At 37.5% G+C, this 18,632-nt stretch overlaps 1 protein-coding gene across 2 annotated transcripts in view; it reads right to left on the reverse strand.

Annotated features, from left to right (window-relative positions):
• Positions 1-12,826, reverse strand: part of Pter (phosphotriesterase related) — a 61,053-nt gene extending 48,227 nt beyond the window's left edge. Inside the window, exon 1 of one of the 2 annotated variants that reach the window (XM_005325804.5) lies at positions 12,671-12,826. The gene's annotated coding sequence lies outside the window, so the exon portion shown is untranslated. The remainder of the gene's footprint in view (positions 1-12,670) is intronic. The other variant, XM_078023363.1, reaches the window with a different exon arrangement.
• Positions 12,827-18,632: the final 5,806 nt, after the last annotated feature.

Consider the following 18,632-nt stretch of genomic DNA (forward strand, 5'->3'; position numbering starts at 1 on the left):
GAAATATGTACTCTCTGGTCGCATTAACATCAGAAGAATTAACAACTGGCATTGCTTCTCGTATTATTAAAACTTGCTTGCCTTCTTGGTTATGGCAAATCACAGCGTTCTGAGGAATAATGGCCACTAATTTTCCCTTTCTCGAATTGTGTGGGCCTGAGAGACCTCAGAACTACTCCAAGGCTCCGTTTCCGAAAAGAAGTAATAACAGATTTTTAATTGGAACACAGTAAGGATAAAGATATGCTCTCTGAGTGCTCAAAGCTACTTTCACCAACAAGCTGTGGAGTAATATAAACCTATTACATAAACAAAATTAGCTGTCCTTCCTTTGGAAGTTATTTTTAACTTCATAGGTAAAGACTTTATGATGCTTGCTATTCTAATCTTCTTTGAGTACTTGTTTAAGCACAACATGAAAGTAAACTCTCACTTCTTGGTTTACTGTTTACAATAACCTATCTCATAAAATTTTCATTATGTATTAATATTAAAATGTATTATTATTACATAATTATTAAATTTTATTATTGGTTGTATTACTAGACATAGGTCCAAAAAAATCAAGAACTTGATATGTTTAAACCCACATACATTTACCATGAGAACAGAAATTACCCTTATTATGTATGGCATATTTTGAGACTATCTAGAAAAATATCAGAGTTTTTCTCTTGCAAGTGTATTAAAAGAAACAGAGATAATTCCTGACTAAATAGGCTAATTCCCTAATTCAATAAGTTAATCTTTTATTGATATAAATGACAGTCAGTAGCTATAAGATATCTCAAGTATCACCAAAAATTGTCAACTTACTACATTTCAAAAATGGAAGAATGAACACAGATGGTTCAAAATAATGCTTTTCTGAACTTATCATTACTTTTCTAAGGGGGAACAAAAGCTAGAACTTTGCCAATTGCATAAAGGTTACAGAGTCAATATGCTAAATTCATATCTTTGAGCAATTCACTTAGTCTTGTGGAAATGTTTTCTCATTATCAACAGAAAGTTAAACAAAGTGATTTCCAAAATCCCTTCCAGGTACAAGTTCTGTGACTCTGTGTGGAACAGTTTAACTCGGCCTCTGCATTTCCTCCATTAGTTCAGTTTGTCCAAAATTTAATAGGGGTGTATGGGTAGTGGAAAATTAGACAGAATATTTCTTACAGGGAATATGAAGTCTGTTTAGGTCTTTCTCTATAAGAGTTCTTTTTTTTGATATCCAATTAAGCAAACCACACTCAAACAAACAATATTATAGTATTTACTTGACTATCAACTTACTATAAACAACAGATTATTACTAACAGATGAATGAAATAAAAATACTTCAAAACCCAGAAGTTACAGATTGTTAATTATTTATTATCATCCTTTATACTGCTTGAGAGTTAGAATAAATTAAAGGCACAAGTAAAAACTAATGATGGCTTCTTGAGCCCTCAAATAAATGATGCTAAAGAAACTGAAAACTGTTTGTTATTTCTCAAATAACAGCGAAGAAGACCCATTATCCATATGCATCTCTATATGTATACATACACAGTTTTATACAGTTTCTAATCATCACATTACAAACACAGAAACCATGCTGAAAATCTGGGGCTAACTGAACAACAGAGAATTATTTTATTCTCTAGTGGATGATGATATAAGTAAAAAAAGAAAGAAAGAAAGAGAGAGAGAGAGAGAGTGAAAGGTCCATAATCTGCTAGGTATTTGTCAATGTCTTTTCAAAAGTTTGACATATATCCCATTGGTGGCTTAAACTGATTTTAGGTGACCTATGTGCATTTAAAAGTGTTTAAGCAAGTATTTATTCACTTTAATATGTTCTAGAAAAAGCAGTAATATAAGCCAGTGATTTCGTAGGTATTGCTTAGGATAAAGCTAAAGTTAAAAAGTGAATTGGTTTTAAAACAAATGTTAAGTAATTAGTAGTACTAATTAGGTAGTACACAGGCATCGCAAACCCTCCTGAAGAGGATATGGGAATTATTCAAGCTTCAAGAGAATTGACAAAAATCACACTGAATTTGTGAAAATTAAAGGGCCTATAGATCTCTATACAATATTTTATATCACATTCATATAGATCGCTATACAATATTTTATATCACATTCATTTTCTTTGGCTTGTTAAATGACTAACTCCTAACAGAATTTAATTCATAATAAATATAATCTTGACTTCTAATTAAGCAGAGAAAGCTATTATCCAATTTTAACTCTCAGACCTTTGTATTGATCCTATAATTGTTGACATTACTTTAAATGATGTTGGTTTAAAAATATAAATATGATATATGGTTTAAAGAATATGGATCAAGACATTATTGTCAGACACAGTAAGCTACTTATTAAACTCTGCAATATTTATAGACTAAAACTTTAATACATCATTCTTTGTAAGAAACCACATATAAGAAACTCTCTTTATGTGGAGGGCTGGGGTAGGGGTATGGCTTAGTGGTAGAGCACATGCTAAGCATGCATAAGACCCTTGGTTCAATCCCTAGCACTAAAAATAGAAAAGGCAAACTAATAAAATATTGAGAAATTATTCTATTACATAGGAATAAGTAATGTAAATCTATTTTGGCTAATGTATTACAACAAAAATAAAAATAAAGTGGGAACAGTTTCACAAAAAAGTACAATGTCATATAACACATAAAAATCACACATACAAATATTTTAAAATCCTGATTTGGCTTATCAAAAAAGAGCTTAAAAATTAACCTATTTTGACCCCAACATAGCAAGAATGAGTAGTAGCAATGATTCATAAAGTATCCCTAATGTGAAGAAACAATGCATGTTCTTTTATATTACAAATCTAATAATTAAATTAAATGCAATGGACCAATAGAACTATAGAATTTTCAAGGAGATCATTTTAAACTGGAAGTGTTAGCTTGAAATCATTTGATCTCTGTCTACTCATAGACATTGATGGACAAAAGTGAAAGGCTAAGGCCAGAGAGTTATGAAGAATGTCAAAGAAGAGCATTACCATTCTATTTGCAAGAACCTTCTCATTCTATGTATATCTGCCATATCAAATATGGTTGCAGAGTCAAAGTGTCTATACTGTCAGTACTTGAAATAACAGGTTCTATATTACTGACATGCTGAGTTACTGCAAAATATTAGTACACAGGAGAAAGAGGACCACTCTTGAAGTTGAACTTTACTGAATAATAATGGGGCAAGTTCAAAGCCACACAAAAGCAAAAGGAAATCTACATCAGGCCTGAGACTTGTGCAGAAATGTGAGACTCACAAGTGAGGCCCAGAAATAGTTTCCAATCTTAGATGTGAAGACTAGGAAAACATGGATAGGCTCTGCAAATGACCGAAAGGGAAAGGACTTCAGAGCATGACTCCTTTGAAGAACACTCGGGGAAGAACTATTCTTTCCTAATGACATTCTTGTCTAATGTCAGTAAGATTCCTTCTGCAACAGCAGAGGATGTTCTTATAGAAAGTACTGGGAAGAAGGTACCAGCCAGACTTGGTGCATTGGAGGAAAATGCCCTCTTCTTAAGTTCCTGGGTTGAATGGTTTGTGCAGCGGCAAACAGAAAGTCTCTGAAATCAAAGACTGAACTTGGAGGAAGTGCAGTCTGAGAGCCTGGGAAAATCTCTAACTTATAGAAAATCACTGGCTCATGAAAGTCATAGACATACTGTATGCCACAGCATGATGAATAAATATGTGTCAAATAATCTAGGCCAAAACTAGGAAAGGAACTCTCAGAGCCATTCTTGGATGAGAATTTCAACGGTACTGTTCTAGGGAGCAACTGGTAGTTAAAACCACATTCTACTTACATGTGTATTGTCTAACATATACATGTCTATATCTCACTTAATCTGTCCTGAAAATGTACCCAATTTTGCAGCTCGGGATACTATGTTCATTTTTATGTTAATTTTTTTCTTTTTAAAAAAGTTCTTTTACACTTTTTAACATGAACGTTTTCTAAAAAATTAACAAATGTAGAGGCCATAGTATTGTGAACCCCTCTATAGTTACCATTAAAACAATAACATCCAATGTAAAATCATTTTTAAAGGTAAAATTCATCCTTTTACAACTTATTTAAAACCACCAATATCTCAAACTTCACTGACATCCTCTTATATACCCACAAAATGATCCTATAGGATTTCTGCCTCTGGTTTTCTAGAAAAGGTTGTGTTTAGGGTTTTTGTTTTGTTTTGTTTGATTGAAACAAAAAATGAAAACCTATGATTCTGTTCTTTTTAAAATTTTCTGGCAGTTCTGGGATTTGAACCCAGGGGCACTCTATCATGGAGCTACATCCCTGGTCCTTTTTATTTTTATTTTTTTAAATTTTGAGACATGGTTATGCTAATTGCCCAGACTTTCTTGGAACTTGTGATCCTCCTGCCTGAGTCTTCTAAGTAGCTGGGATTACGGGTGTGTGCCACCACATCCTGACTGTGATTCTGTTCTGAAGGAACAGTGCAAAACTTTCCAAAATCCACACTAGTATACACGGCATATGTGGACAGATAATTGTGAAACTGATGTCTTTTATTCTATCCCATTTCCCACTATCTTCAAATGTACTTTGCTAGCTCCATGGGCTCACTTCTCGCTTCAGAGACTCCTGATTTCTTAGACATTTTCAGTGATGATATGGAGATAACAACATACAACACACTAAGCACCATAAACTGAAGATAACACCTCACGGAGAGAAGAGCTGAGACAGGCCCAAGCACATTCTATTCTTTTTCCTTTTAGCTGGTGTGAGTCTGAAGACTAATCATAGAAAGTTTTTGATCCAGAAACCATATGTTTGGGTAAAAATATCTACAGGTTCTTAAATATTTTGATAGTTGTAGTTCATTATGTATGTTTTTTTTGTTGTTGTTGACTGTTTAAGAATCTCTCCCAAATTCATTTAATAATGTTGCTTCAGTTTCTACCTAATTCTTTCAATGTTTTAATTCATAAGCATAAATCTCTCTCCCAAATAATGTTAAGGAGAAACTAATAAATTGAGTGGATCCTCCAAATATTTGCAGTCATCACCTGGCTGCTCATATAAGATAATCAAAGGAAATTACTCCAAAAATGGTCATTTTTCAAACAGAGACCATTATGAATGCAGGGCAGGATTATGGGCTGAATTTGGTCCCCCAAACCTTCATGTATTAAAGTACTAACTCATGGTACTTTAGAATGTGATTGTATTCACAGATAGGGTCTTTGCAGAGGTATTTAATTAAAGTGTAGTTGTTATTGTGTTCGTAATAGAACTAGTGTCCTTACAGGAAGAGGGGGTTAGGATAGATACAGAAACACACAGAGAGAAGACCATGTGATGACCAAGAGAGGGGTTAGAGGGCCATCTGCAAGTCCAGGAGAGAGGCCTTGGAAGAAACCAACTCTACTGATACAACGATCTTGGACTTCCAGTCTCCTGAACTGTAAGAAAATTCATTTCTATTTCGTAAGCCACCCAGTTTTCATATTTTATTTTGGTAACCCAAGCAAAAAAGAAATATATATATATATATATTGAGAGAGAGAGAGAGAGAGAGAGTCAGTACTGGAGGTCATTTAATGTAAGCTATAGAAATGGCCTTTAATTACACCTAGGGGTTCTGGATCTATAAACTGAACAGGAAATCTGTAGAAAATCCGGCTGAACATGTGAAATTGCCTAACTGTTTTTGACACAGTTTGTGACAATCCGGTTATAGCTTAGGGTATGGACCTAGACCAAATAAATCATCATTTCAATTATTTGTCAGGGTATAACAGGAAAGCTTGTTGAAAAGTTAAGCAGATATCACAACATACAGAGAAGCTGTATGATATAAAATAGCCCTGAACTGAGGATCTTTCCTCTGAACTTTTAAATAGTAAGATGGACAACATTTAAATGTTCAGAAATGTGAGAAATATAATGAGACATACAGAAAGTAAATTTTTAGAATTTACGGAAATAGTTAAAATATTTTAAAAATCAATATATAAATAATCTTAGTAATAGTAAACAATATCAGAAAGCATCCTTTGTTGGAACCTACTAATACTGAGGATTTTGTAAATGCAATGCGATTTCAATTACACAGAAGAGAATTAAATTAACAATATTTACCAATATTCCATTCAAACACCAAATAATTACCCAATTAAGCCACTGCAAGATAAGCCGTTTTACTCCAGATTTAGTGAAAAGACTAATAATGACTATTTTAACAGTTTCTGTGAAGAAAGACAGTGTTTACTATACACAATTGAGCACACCTCACACCCTCTTAATGAGTAGGAAATTGAAAAAAAAAAAAGAACAGAAGGCTGATTATCTATGTGAATTTAGTGGAAAATAGAGATGGTTAAGAACTAAGAACCATGACCTGTGAAAACAGAATTTAATATGCAAAGCAGAGACCAAAATTGGCAGAAGCGTATTTATGAATATTGTCAATATTCTGCATCGCAGACTGACAATAGAGAATCTTTGGTCGTGCCCTGAACAACACAATTCATCACGCTAGTGCTTGGGGCAGTCATGTCCAAGCAATTTATCATCATCATATCACTCGTCGGAGTACGAGAGGGGGAGAACTTTGATTGTTAACCTCTAGGGAGGCTGGATTTATAGCCAACATCCCTCAGAATGCAGCACAGCTCTGCCCAAAGCAAAATGCTTCCTGCTTCACTTCTGTTTAAGTCACAGTAAAACAGGGAACACATTGCCTCCAGGGTGAAAGTCGAGGTCTGATACTCCTACATCTGAAATAAGAGAGCCAGGAAATCATATTCAAAATATGTTCTAAAGCTGCATGAAAAAAAAATAGTCAATGGTAAGTATATAGGATTCATTTCAAAGGTTCTTTGGTGACAAAATGATAGCTGAGATGCTTCCACTGGTAACTACATTTGGGAAGAACTATCTTTGCGCAACTCACCCATGAGTTAGAAAATTTAGCAGCACACTGAACGTTTTAAAATATACAAGCTGTATCAAACTAAAAATTAGAGCCTTAATTTCTACCTCTTGCAGGTTTTGAGCCTTTCTACTTTAACACTGGCTGCCCTTACAGAATGTAATTAAGCACTGAAATGCTATTTTTTGCCCCCTTTGATTAAAATCACAAGTCTGACCAAAGCATTATGGGAACTCATGCACCTGCCATCTCTCCAACAGTAAATGAGCATTATTTATAAGATGAGCCTGTGTAGCCCCTTCTCTGAGGCTCCCAAGTCTGGTCAACTGGAGACAGAAATTCCTGGATATCTGTGGTTCAGACCTTCACCTGTGTATGGTAGGTAGGCTAGGTGAGGTTGGGTTGCAGTAACAAACAGAGCCTCAAATCTGAGGGTCTAAATGCGACAAATATTTATTTATAGATCATCATATATATATCTAATACAAGGTGGCAGGGGTTTATGCTCATTGTCCTCATTACATGGCCCAGGCTGACAGAAATGCCACTATCTGTAGGCTCACTGTGACAGAGGGAAAGAGATTCTGATGGAGCTTTCACTGGCCCTGAAAACTTTCACTGGGAAGTAGCACACATCCCTCCACTTATATTTCATTGGGTAAACCTTTCACATGGCCAGGAAATCATATTCAAAATATGTTCTATTTTGAACATATTTTGAATATGTTCAAAATAGAACATATTCAAAATATGTCCCCTTCCCTGGTGGCTGGAAGGGGACATAGAAATGGATAACACTCATGACTCCCACACTGGGAAAGCAGGATATTTGAGATGCATTTATATTTAGGGAGATATGGCTTTCACAAACAGGGCCAGTTTATACCAGGTGGCCAGGTGTTTTCTTCTTTTTGTCCTCCTACTTCTTCATGTCTATGAATGAGACTTTCATTCTTTAATTCTAAAAGTTTTTTTAGGAAAATCCTAGACCATTGAAAATACAAGAGAGCAGCAAATAAATAAATAATTGAGCCACATTTTATTTATATGAAAAAAATATACATTAACAACCATCTCAGTCAAGTTCACAGGGCCACTGCCAGGATAGAGTTAACCAGGAATTTTTAATATGGTTACTCTATGGTTTACTGAAATATTTGGGAAGGATGGCTCCTCATGTAAAGTACACAGAAGCAAGGGTGAACACAGTCCAAGTTCATCTCATGCTATACAGATCATCATTTTGTCTTCAGATTTAATTATAAGAGCAATCTCTAAAATCTTTGCATCAAAATGCTATTTTTTGCCTCCTTTGATTAAAATCACAAGGCTGACCAAGGCATTATGGGAACTCATGCACCTGCCATCTCTCCAACAGTAAAAGTGCATTATTTATAAGATGAGCATGGGCAGCCCCTTCTCTGAGGCTCCCAAGACTGGTAAACTGGAGACAGAAATTCCTGGATATCTGTGGTTCAGACCTTCACCTATGTACGGTAGGTAGGCTAGGTGAGGGCTTCTCTACTTACTATCTTCACAGGGACCTATTGACAAGTCCCAGACCAGGAGCATACCACACATACATGTAATTCTCAGGATTCTAAATGTTTAATCTCTGTGTGTTCTCTCTTCTGCTACCATCTGGCTTAAAATTTAACTCCTCACACTTTAAATTGAGTTAAATTATACTTTTATTTCAGAAATGCTTTCCACTTCAACCAAATACAAAATATTTTTCTGCCCTTCCTGTGGAAGGGGACACTTATTCAGTGAAATCTAAATATACACTGTCCTGATCATCTTCTTCCAGCCCTGGTCACACTTTTACTGGATCCTCTTTACTGTCCTCGAAGTGTTAGGCTTCTTGGGACCCGGTCAAAAGTCCTCTTCCTCCCTATATTCTCTCCCTGGGTCCTCTTGTATATTTCCAAAAAGTTTAATATGTCATGGCTAATGACTTCCAAATAATTATCTGTATCCCAGACCCTTCCTGTGAGCTATAGTTTACTGTACCAAACAGCCTATGTGGCATTTCCATTTGGACATCTAACTTAGTCCATTTTGTGTTGCTCTAACAAAACATCTGACACTGCATACTTTTAGTAAAGATTTAGTTAGTCCACAGTTTTGGAGGCTGAAAATCCAAGATCAGGCAGTCCCATTTGTTCAGCCGCTGGTGAAGGTCTTCTGGATACATCACAACATGGCAGATGGCAACACCTGGTGAAGGTGCACATGAGAGTGGCAAGCAGCATGTGCAGAAAACAGCAACAGGCAGAGTAGAGTGGCTTTGCTTTATAACAGGTACCTCTCCTGTTCACCAATCCACTTCCACAAGACCTAATACACTCCCAAGAAATAGCTGTTAATCTCTTCTGAGGACAGTGTTCCTATGATCTAATTATCTCCCACTATATCACACCACTTAAACATTCCACTGTCTCTCAGTGCCATTACATTGGGCACTGAGTGTCCACTGCTTGAACTGTTAGGGGAATAACCACATTCAAACTACAGCAACCAGACCTTGTAGCAGGTGGCCTCTATAGTGCTCCCAATAACCAACCCTCCTGGCACTTACCCCTTGTGTACTTCCCTGCAGTCCATACCAGGTTTGGTCTGTGTGATCAGTTGCATATGGCAGAAGTGATAGCATGCCACTTCTGAAATCAGGTTCTAAAATGACTGTGGCTTCAATATGGGTTCTCTTTCTTTCTTGGATTCACTCTGGATGAAGCCATGTTATAAGCTGCCCTCATGGAGATCTATGAGGTAAGGAACTGAGATCTTCAGCCAAGAGTCAGCTGTAGTCTGTCAACAGTCATATGGAAGAGCTAAGCAGCAGATCTTTCAGCCCCCATTAAGCCTTGTGATGACAACAATCCCATAAGAGACCTTGGGCCAGAACCACCCAAGCAAACTACATGCAAAATCCAAACTCACAGAAACTATGAGATAATAAATGCCTGCTGTTAATTTGCTAAATTTTCGGGCACTTTAAAACGTAGCAGTAGATAACTAATCCACGACAGACTTAACATGTATGAAATACAACTTTCTAGCTCCCATCCTGATCCCCAATTTGTTCTTTCCCTTACCTTCCCCTTCTTGGTAATTAACATTGGCATCCGCCCTCTTTTTAAGCTAGCAAACGGAGAATCACCTTTGAATTTTCCTTTTCTCTCACTACTATATTCAATTCACCAGCAAGTTCTACAGAATCAAAATCCAAAATACTTAACAAATCCATTCATTCAATAAATATGCATTAAGATCCTACTTTGCATAAGACACAGCATTAGCTTCTGGAGAATCAACAGTAAACAAAACAGGCAAAAAAAATAAAGAAAGAAAGAAAGAAAGAAAGTCTTCAAGTACTTGACATTCTTAAGGGAGGAGTAAATAACAATTTACAAATAAAACATCCAGCATGTCATACAGGAATAAATAACATGGAGGTAAAATAAAGGGAGTAGGAGTATGCTAGGGTGTGTGAGGGGTACTGTAAGGTTCTTTTAAACTAGGTGGTCAGGAAGGCACTACTGTTAAAGTGACATTTGAAAATTCTACTTTCTTCAGCTCCTCTGTACTACCCCGACCTGAGCCATCATCAGCATTTGTTTGGGCTTCATCATAGCCATCTTCATGTTACTTCCCTGTCTAAAATCTTCCAGTGGCTCCCAGTAGCTATTACACTAAAATATAGAGTCCTTAGCAGACTGCCCAAAGCCCAGCACAACCTGTCCCATGCAGCTTTCCAACTTGCTCTTGGGCCAATCACTCAAGCTGTAGACACTCCAGCCTTCTGGCAATTTCTAGAGTGTATCATCCTTTCGTGCCTCCTCTGCCCTTGTTGACTCAGTGATAGAAATGAACATCAAGTCCTTCTCCTTCCAAAGCAATCTCATTGATGAGGCCTCTTCTGTATCACTATGTCCAAAGTGCTCCCTTCTCCATTTTTCTGGTTTTTTTTTTTTTTTTGCTTTTTCCTGGTCTCTATTGTAGTGCCAGTGCATATCTAGGTACAAGCATATATTTATTGATTGAATAAATCCATCCTTCCTGACTTCTTGATAATTTCAACATCAAAGAATACTGAAAATATCATTAAATGCTAAAATCAGGATCTGATTTTCATAAACCCATACACTATTAAATCAAGCAGAGACCTAGAAATTAATTACCTTTACGTGCCTAGACAAGATAAACAACTTATACAAAGTCACAGAGCTGGAACAAGAGCTAGAATTAGAGTCTCCTCATTATAGGTCCAAAGTTCTTTAAAACAACAACCACTCTCACTGCCCTGTACCTTTAGTCCTTGTTGGATAGAGGGCAGACGAGTGATGTACAAAGTGTGGGGTGGTCCAAGGGTAAGAGTACAGGTTTTAGAGTCAGAAAAACATTTTTTTTTCCTGCCTTTAAACTTTCGGGCACTGTGGCTCCCTGTGACTTACTTAACATTCTCATCTGTACCATGCGAGTATAGTGCTATGTTGTAGACAACACTAGAGAGTGCAGGACTCAGACACCTCTCCTCCTGGCCATTAACTTCTATGGTCAGGGGAAAAAAGAAAAGAAAAAAGGAAAAGAAAAGAAAAAAAAGTAGGTGTGAGCATGTGGTCATTCCTATAATGATTTTAAAATCAAGCAATAGGAATAAAATGTATTTCCTCATTTATGTAAAAAAATCTATATTATATGTTTTAAAGACTTATCTAACACTAAAGCATCATCCAACTTGCACAAATGAAAATATAATTTTATAAATTCATACTTTGCAAATCTGGTGCTTCAACTATCTTCTTAAAAATTAAGTTGCATGTTTTACAACAACAGTCAGCAAATATTCTAATACCTCCCCCCTTTAAAAAAAATTAGGGTTTTTATTTTTTGGCAGTTTCCACTGGGATTTCTTTTTGAAAGGGGTTAGTTATTTCTGGAATTACACCAGGCCTTGAGGATAGCTGCCGAACATGCCTACTGTCTATGTAAAATCAAATCTAACAGGCTAAGTAGACGTCATAAGTCCTAGGCCTCTTTTCTTAGAACATTCATTCTCTGCAACAAGGAATGTGATGACCCTTTAGGACAGGAATAAATGCTTGTCAGTTTCCTCCACTCTAGAAGTGATTTAAGGACGAATGGACTAGGATTTCTACATAACACGAAAGTTCCCATCTGCAAATGTCCTCCCAGGCAGGTACCACTGCACCTGAGGCGTGTTTACAAACACCCAAACCACGCCTGCGCATACCTGGCCCAATATCCCTAGGGAGGCGCACACGGGTGTTTGGAATATCTTTATGACAGAAGAACCGAGAGACGGTAAAAATAAATGCCAAGGCTAAGGCCCTAGGCTGAGCGGTATGAAGTCCAAAGCTTATTAAGGGAGCACGAGCAGAGAACAGGCGCCCCTGCCTGGGCACAGATGCCCAAAGACACCAACAGCGCGGAGCTGGCGCCGCAAGGGGCGACCCTCAGTCTCTCGCCTTCAAGTCAGGCTTCTAGGGACTTCAGACTTGGGGCAAGCAGCCGTCGGAGCCCAGGACAGCTTCCTAGGCCCGAGCTCCCGCAGTCTGCGCTCCCAGTCTGCAGCCGTCCCCGGGCGCGTGGGGAGGGCAGCAGAGCCTCAGCCCAAGCTGCTTCAAAATCTTTCTCCTGAGCTGCCGCCTCCGGGCTCCCCAGGCCTGGTCCCCGGCCCCGGCGTCGGGCCCCACCCTTCCTACCAGGCCCACTGCTTCCGCGCCCGCTCCGGTTCTCGGGCACCTTCCCTCCACTCGCAGCTCGCCGCCTTCTCCCCAGGGACCCAGGGCAAGGCCAACTTGCCCGCCTTTTTCGTCTCCCCACTGCCCTCCCACTTCACTTTTCCCTTTGGTCTTTTCCCCGCCCCTAGCCCTAGACCACTCCCAAGGGGCCCCGGCCACGCCCAACCTAGTCCAAAGCCACGCCCAGCGGGCCCCGGCCACGCCCTACCTAGTCGAAAGCCACGCCCACCGGGCTCTGGCCACGCCCCGCCTCCTGTCCTAGGCCACGCCCAGTAGACTTCCGCCCTGCCAAGGTCTGTGTCCTGACTGTGTCTGGGTTCCAGCCAGCTGGCAGCCTACACCTAGCAAGCAGGCTTGCAGCAGCAGGATGGGCTCTGCGGCTGGACTGGGAGTCCACTTACTCATTGCAAGAGTCTATTGTATATATATCCCCACATTTCATGCAAAGAGAGATTTCTTATCTGTCTTTGGTTTGGATAGTTTGAAAGAATTAAGGTCAAAGGGGAAAGGAACCAGCTGCATTTCCCTCAGATCCCAGTTCTGAACGATGGGGCCTTTCACCAAGGAAAACAAAATCCAGAGGTGGTGCCAGCAATTTGGTATCGTGATAGGTTCTGGATCCCTGTGCTGAATACATAGAACTTTGAGTTTAAATTCCCATTTCTTTTTTTATTTCATGCCCCTAAGCCAGAGTTTCCTCATCTTTAAAATTAGAGGGGTATATGACAGCATTTGAACTGGCCCCTGAACTTTATGTGACTGTTTGAAATAGGCTTCGGAAATATTGGTGAGTCTGTGCAAAACATGGTACTAGGAGCCAGTGTCACAATAAAGAGGAATACCTTTAGGTAGTACACCACACTCAACTTTCCCCTGAAATTTGAGAAAAAGAGGATGGTCATTCATTGTTGGAAGAATCCAGAGAAGTCATTTCAAAGGAAGGTAGAGTTTTAAAAATAATCAATGATATTTGTTGAGATCAACTCTGTCAGACTTTATAACAGGTATAGGTAGGGTGCCTTGTTTGATTTTTAGAGCATGGTAGGAGCTATTTCCCTCCAATTACAGATATAAAGCAGACTAACCGTTTCATTAATATCAACTGGTTCACCATGCCTTTTTAGTAGATAATGGAGTATTTTGATAGAAGACTAAAAAATTTACCATTTAAGTCAGGGAAAAGAAGGAGGAGGAGGAGGAGGAGGGAAATACATGACTTTTGAAAATTTGTTTTGCTTTGCTTTTCTGGGAGTGTAAAAGTAGGAGAAGTTATTGAGAAAAGGGGCTGGTTGGTAAGGGATATGCAGAAAGAAGATATTGAGGAGAAAAGACAGTGGTGCTTAAGGAGTATGATTGAGTAACTCTTAGGACAGGGATGGGGAAAAAGTAGTGCCCAAGAATAGGAGAGACAAGAACAAATGTAGAGGTTAAGAACTGCAGAGGTATGAGTACTGGGAGAGTTGAATATTCCTAGAATGACTGGGCTCCTACTGAGATTGTATAATGAACAGATGGATCGAGGGAGGCTTCTGAGTGATTTCAGTGCTGGCTATCACTTTGATTGCATTCACTGCTACCATAAAGCCATACAAATGTGTACCTGATAATGGTTGTTAAGGAGAGGCCTAAAAGTCCATTATTTATAATGTTATGTACTTTAGTGGTCCATGCTGCCAGATGTAAAATTATACACAAGGCTCATGCTAAAAAATGACCTTGGTTTTTCTTTATGGAAGTTACTAAATTCTCTGCTGCCTATATTAAACCCTTTGAGCAAGATTTGTAATGAATTTCACATGCTGATTGTATTTCTATGACTTTACCCCTTTAAAAGATAGTGTTAAAGAGAAAACACTCTAGGTTTTCTCTTTCAAAGAAATGTCCACAAAGGAACTTCAAATTAAAATGCAAAAGATTTATATCAGAAACTGTATCAAACTATTTGAAAAGGCATATTCTGACCAGTGGCAAGAAGATCATATGAACCCAAGGTATGACAATGAAAAAATTGAGCAGATAGTATCTGGATATACACTCTAATCTCATTGCACATCATAAGTAATTTAAGCACTGCTGTGCTTAATTGAGCACCAAATGCTATTGTATTTTAAAATAAGCAAAATAAACATTCTTCAGTACAGACCTCAAAATTTACCAGCCCTGGATATGGGCAAACATGAAGGATTTTTTATGATGTTCTGCTAACAAAAATGATAATTTGGCCCCAAACTTGTGCCCAATTTCACTTTTAAGTCTTTCCTTCTGGAGAAAGAATTTGGAAATATTTTTTGAAAACTACACTATCAATGCCCTATAGTTGAAATACCAAAGTTAAAAATCAGAGTATTAAAGAACCAAAGGTTTCCAAATTAATCTATCAGTTAAGGGTTTAGTTCAAATACACTCTCATTTCTGCAGTACTTGCTTTTCATTTTCATAGTATCTTTGAATTTCAACAGTATCTGTCCTCAGAAATGCTAAATTGGCAGAGAGAATGAAATCCAAACCAAACATTCAAAGCCTCTTGCTGTTTGGGTTAAATTTCTAGAATGTGCCCAGGTTTTCATCACCCTAGTTAGTATTTTAAATATTCACACAAAGCTAGCCTATAGAAACAATCTACATACAATAAAATATAAAGTAACCTAGATAATTATCAGATAAACAGCAGGAAAAAAGCAAGGCCAATTATGTCAATTCTTCAAGTGGCATTGCTGTCAGGTTTTTATTGTTAATTAGAAGTTAACATTTACAGTGGTACAGAGATGTTTACATTTCAGTCATGGTGGGATAAACCATTCCTATCATTTTTAGAAAAACTTTTAGATTCAACTGTCATTAGAGGCCCAGAACTTTCAGCACATATCATTTTCTATCAAATTCCTAATATTTTATATCACAGAGAACACAACTAACTATTCAACATATTTTATTATTTTCACTTAATAGTGGAAAAAATGAAATTGAAACTATCCTATTTTTATTTTTTTAAATTGTTTATTCATTTTAATTAGTTACATATGATAGTACAATGACCTTGACATCATATATTTGAATCAGATGGGATATAATTTCTCATTTTTCTGAGTGTACAGGTTGCAGAATCACATTGGTATACACAGTCATGTATATACACACAGTAATAATAATGTCCATATTCTAGTTTTTAAAGAGCTAAATTGAAAACATATAACCCCTCAATTGAGTAAACTTTTTGAATAGGAACTATGCCCTTATCAATAAATTACTATACCTTTTTTTCAGAGATTTGATTACAAGCTTGTCTCAAAAAAATACTTTTACTGCTGCTTTGAAAAACTGTATGGCACTTCCTCAAAAATTAAACTAAACTAAATATAGAATTGCCATGTGATCCAGCAATTTCTCTTCTTGGTATGTATCAAGAAGTGAAAACAAGTACTCAAAAAGATATTCAGACATCCATGTTCATAGCAACAACATTCACAATTGCCAAAAGGTGGAGACAACCCAAATGTCCATTGATAGATGAACAGATTAACAAAATATGTTATATACATGCAATAGGATATCATTTCATCTTAACTTTGCATGAACCTTGAAAAAATCCATATTTTTTACTTATGCAAAGTACCTATGATAGTCTGATTCAAAGAGACAGAGGTAGGATGGTGGTTGCTAGCTAGGGGTTACTAGCAGGGAAAATGAGAAGTTATTTAAAGGCACGCTTTCTGGTGATAGCTGCCCAACAAGGTAAATATACTTAATGCCACTGAACTGTACACTTAAAAATGGTTAAACTGGTAAATTTTATTATTAGGTACATTTTATAACAAGAAAAAAGTGCTTGACTTTAAACAGCCATTTGTAGATATCCTGTGAAACCTTGAATTGGAACACCTATGACTCTCACTAATGTTTGCAAGTATTAAATAATGTAAGGCTATCATTTTAAAATACATTACCATTAATGTAAAGGAAAAAAGGTGTTAATGGAATTGCCTTTTTTATGCTTCTAATTTAGCAATCCCTTTTGGCATTTGTGACAAAGGCTAATTTGTATGCTTTCTAAATCCCTTTCCTCCTCCTGGACGCATAGGAAATATAGTGTATTTCCCAGCCTCCCTTGCAGTTAGGTATGGTCCATTGGGGGCTGTTGGTAGAAGTGAAATGTGCCTTCCAGAACTGAGCAGTCAACAAAACTCCCATCCAATCACCATCCCCTCTTCTCCTCCATCTGTGGTCTGGATGTAAAGAACTCTTAAGGATGTGGGGAGAGAAGCCACAAGAGGACCGGAGATTGTATCTGAATGACTCTGGAGCTAACTGAGCAGAACTTTAACCAGTGATAACTGTACAAAAATATTAACCAAAAGCATGTAGTTTTGTTATTTTAAATCGCTGAGGTATGGGAATTACATATTTGTTACCGCAGATAGCCTAGCCTGACTAATAGAATATTGTCTTGGTAAGAGAATTGGATGCACCATTTGCAAATTGAAAACTACTCTCCATTAGCCAGGCATTAATAACTTAATATTAAATGGCTTCCAAATCCTTGAGATAATTATTTAAGTATTAGAGAAATCTATTAGCACACAATAATGTTATTATTGATCTTTAATAAATGCAGTGTTGAAAATTAGGTTAAACAGAATGAATTAAATCCAAAAAAGTTGACAGGAAAGCTGTTCATTAACTGTTAAGTCCAAGAATATGTGTCTTGTCTGTGTAGAACACCAAATGGTAGTTTTCCCAGGACTGAACAGCAAAACAATGTAGACTTGAACCAAATACTGGAAGGATAACAAATTTATAAATCAAATAACTTTTTTTCTTTAAATAAATGAATCTATTTCTTACTGTCATTTGAAAATCTTTGATTCCCCCCCCCACTGAATTAGTTTAAATTTCTAATCAGAAACTTTTGTTTAAATGCTGTTTTTAATCATTGTTCCACATAAAGAACACAAGCCTTCTAGCTAAAGAACTCTTTTGCACGTGTAGGTTGTGAAGATTGTTGCTTATGTAGCAAATGTTGTTAAGAGAGTTATTGGGGCATACACAAATCATGTTGTAGCTCGAATAACTGAAGAAAACAATGTGCTTCAATTTCCTACATAGAATGAGCAGGGGATCAGGACCTTTTATTTGGAAGAAGTCTCCTGCCAGGGTGTGCTGGTGGTAGCTGCATTCTCAGGGAACATGGGGACACAGGCAGTACTCACAGTACGTTCACAAGTAACTGTGCCGTCAGATGGACGTCTTAATTCCTGGCTCTTCAATTTTCTTGTAATGGAAACTCTTTAATTTTTGTGAGTTAACAGTGCTCGCATATAAAATGGAAATACTATTGTCTCTAAGATTCATTTTCCTTTTCTGTCACACTAGTAATTTAGCAGGGCTTGTGGCCACTCGGTTAATAATACTACTTCTGAACTCTGTGGAAGCTTGGCAAGGCTATGGAACTAGGCAGATTTGACATGTGCTCTATCCCACTGGGAAAGGATGAGATTTGAAGAAGCTGCCTCCTTTCAAAGAAAGGTCCACAGAGAGAGTTTACATGTTGAAGATGGTCAAGACTTTCATACCTTCATGGGGTTGATGTGTAGATTAATTAGAAAGTGTCTTAACTAGAGTCTTCAGAATCATATGGGAAGGTTTGCTAGACAGGAAAGAGTAATTAATTTAAGTACAGAGAAGCTGGAAATAGCAAACGGAATTGAGTAAGCAATGTGCTTTTAGACAAGAGGGTAGGTGGGCTTCAGGTTTCCATACTCTAAGAGAGCACCATGCCAGGAACTGCAGACAAAAGCTCAAGCTCCAAAGGTCAAGAGGCTCCCAGCCTGGGCTCAGGAAAATTACAGACCCTGGATTAAGAGCCTAAGAGCAAGGATTTAGGAACTTCAGTTAAACATAGTGGCAATGCAGTGACACTCGGAGT

The sequence above is a fragment of the Ictidomys tridecemlineatus genome, chromosome 10, assembly GCF_052094955.1.
Source record: "Ictidomys tridecemlineatus isolate mIctTri1 chromosome 10, mIctTri1.hap1, whole genome shotgun sequence".
In the NCBI taxonomy this organism is placed as follows: domain Eukaryota; kingdom Metazoa; phylum Chordata; class Mammalia; order Rodentia; family Sciuridae; genus Ictidomys; species Ictidomys tridecemlineatus.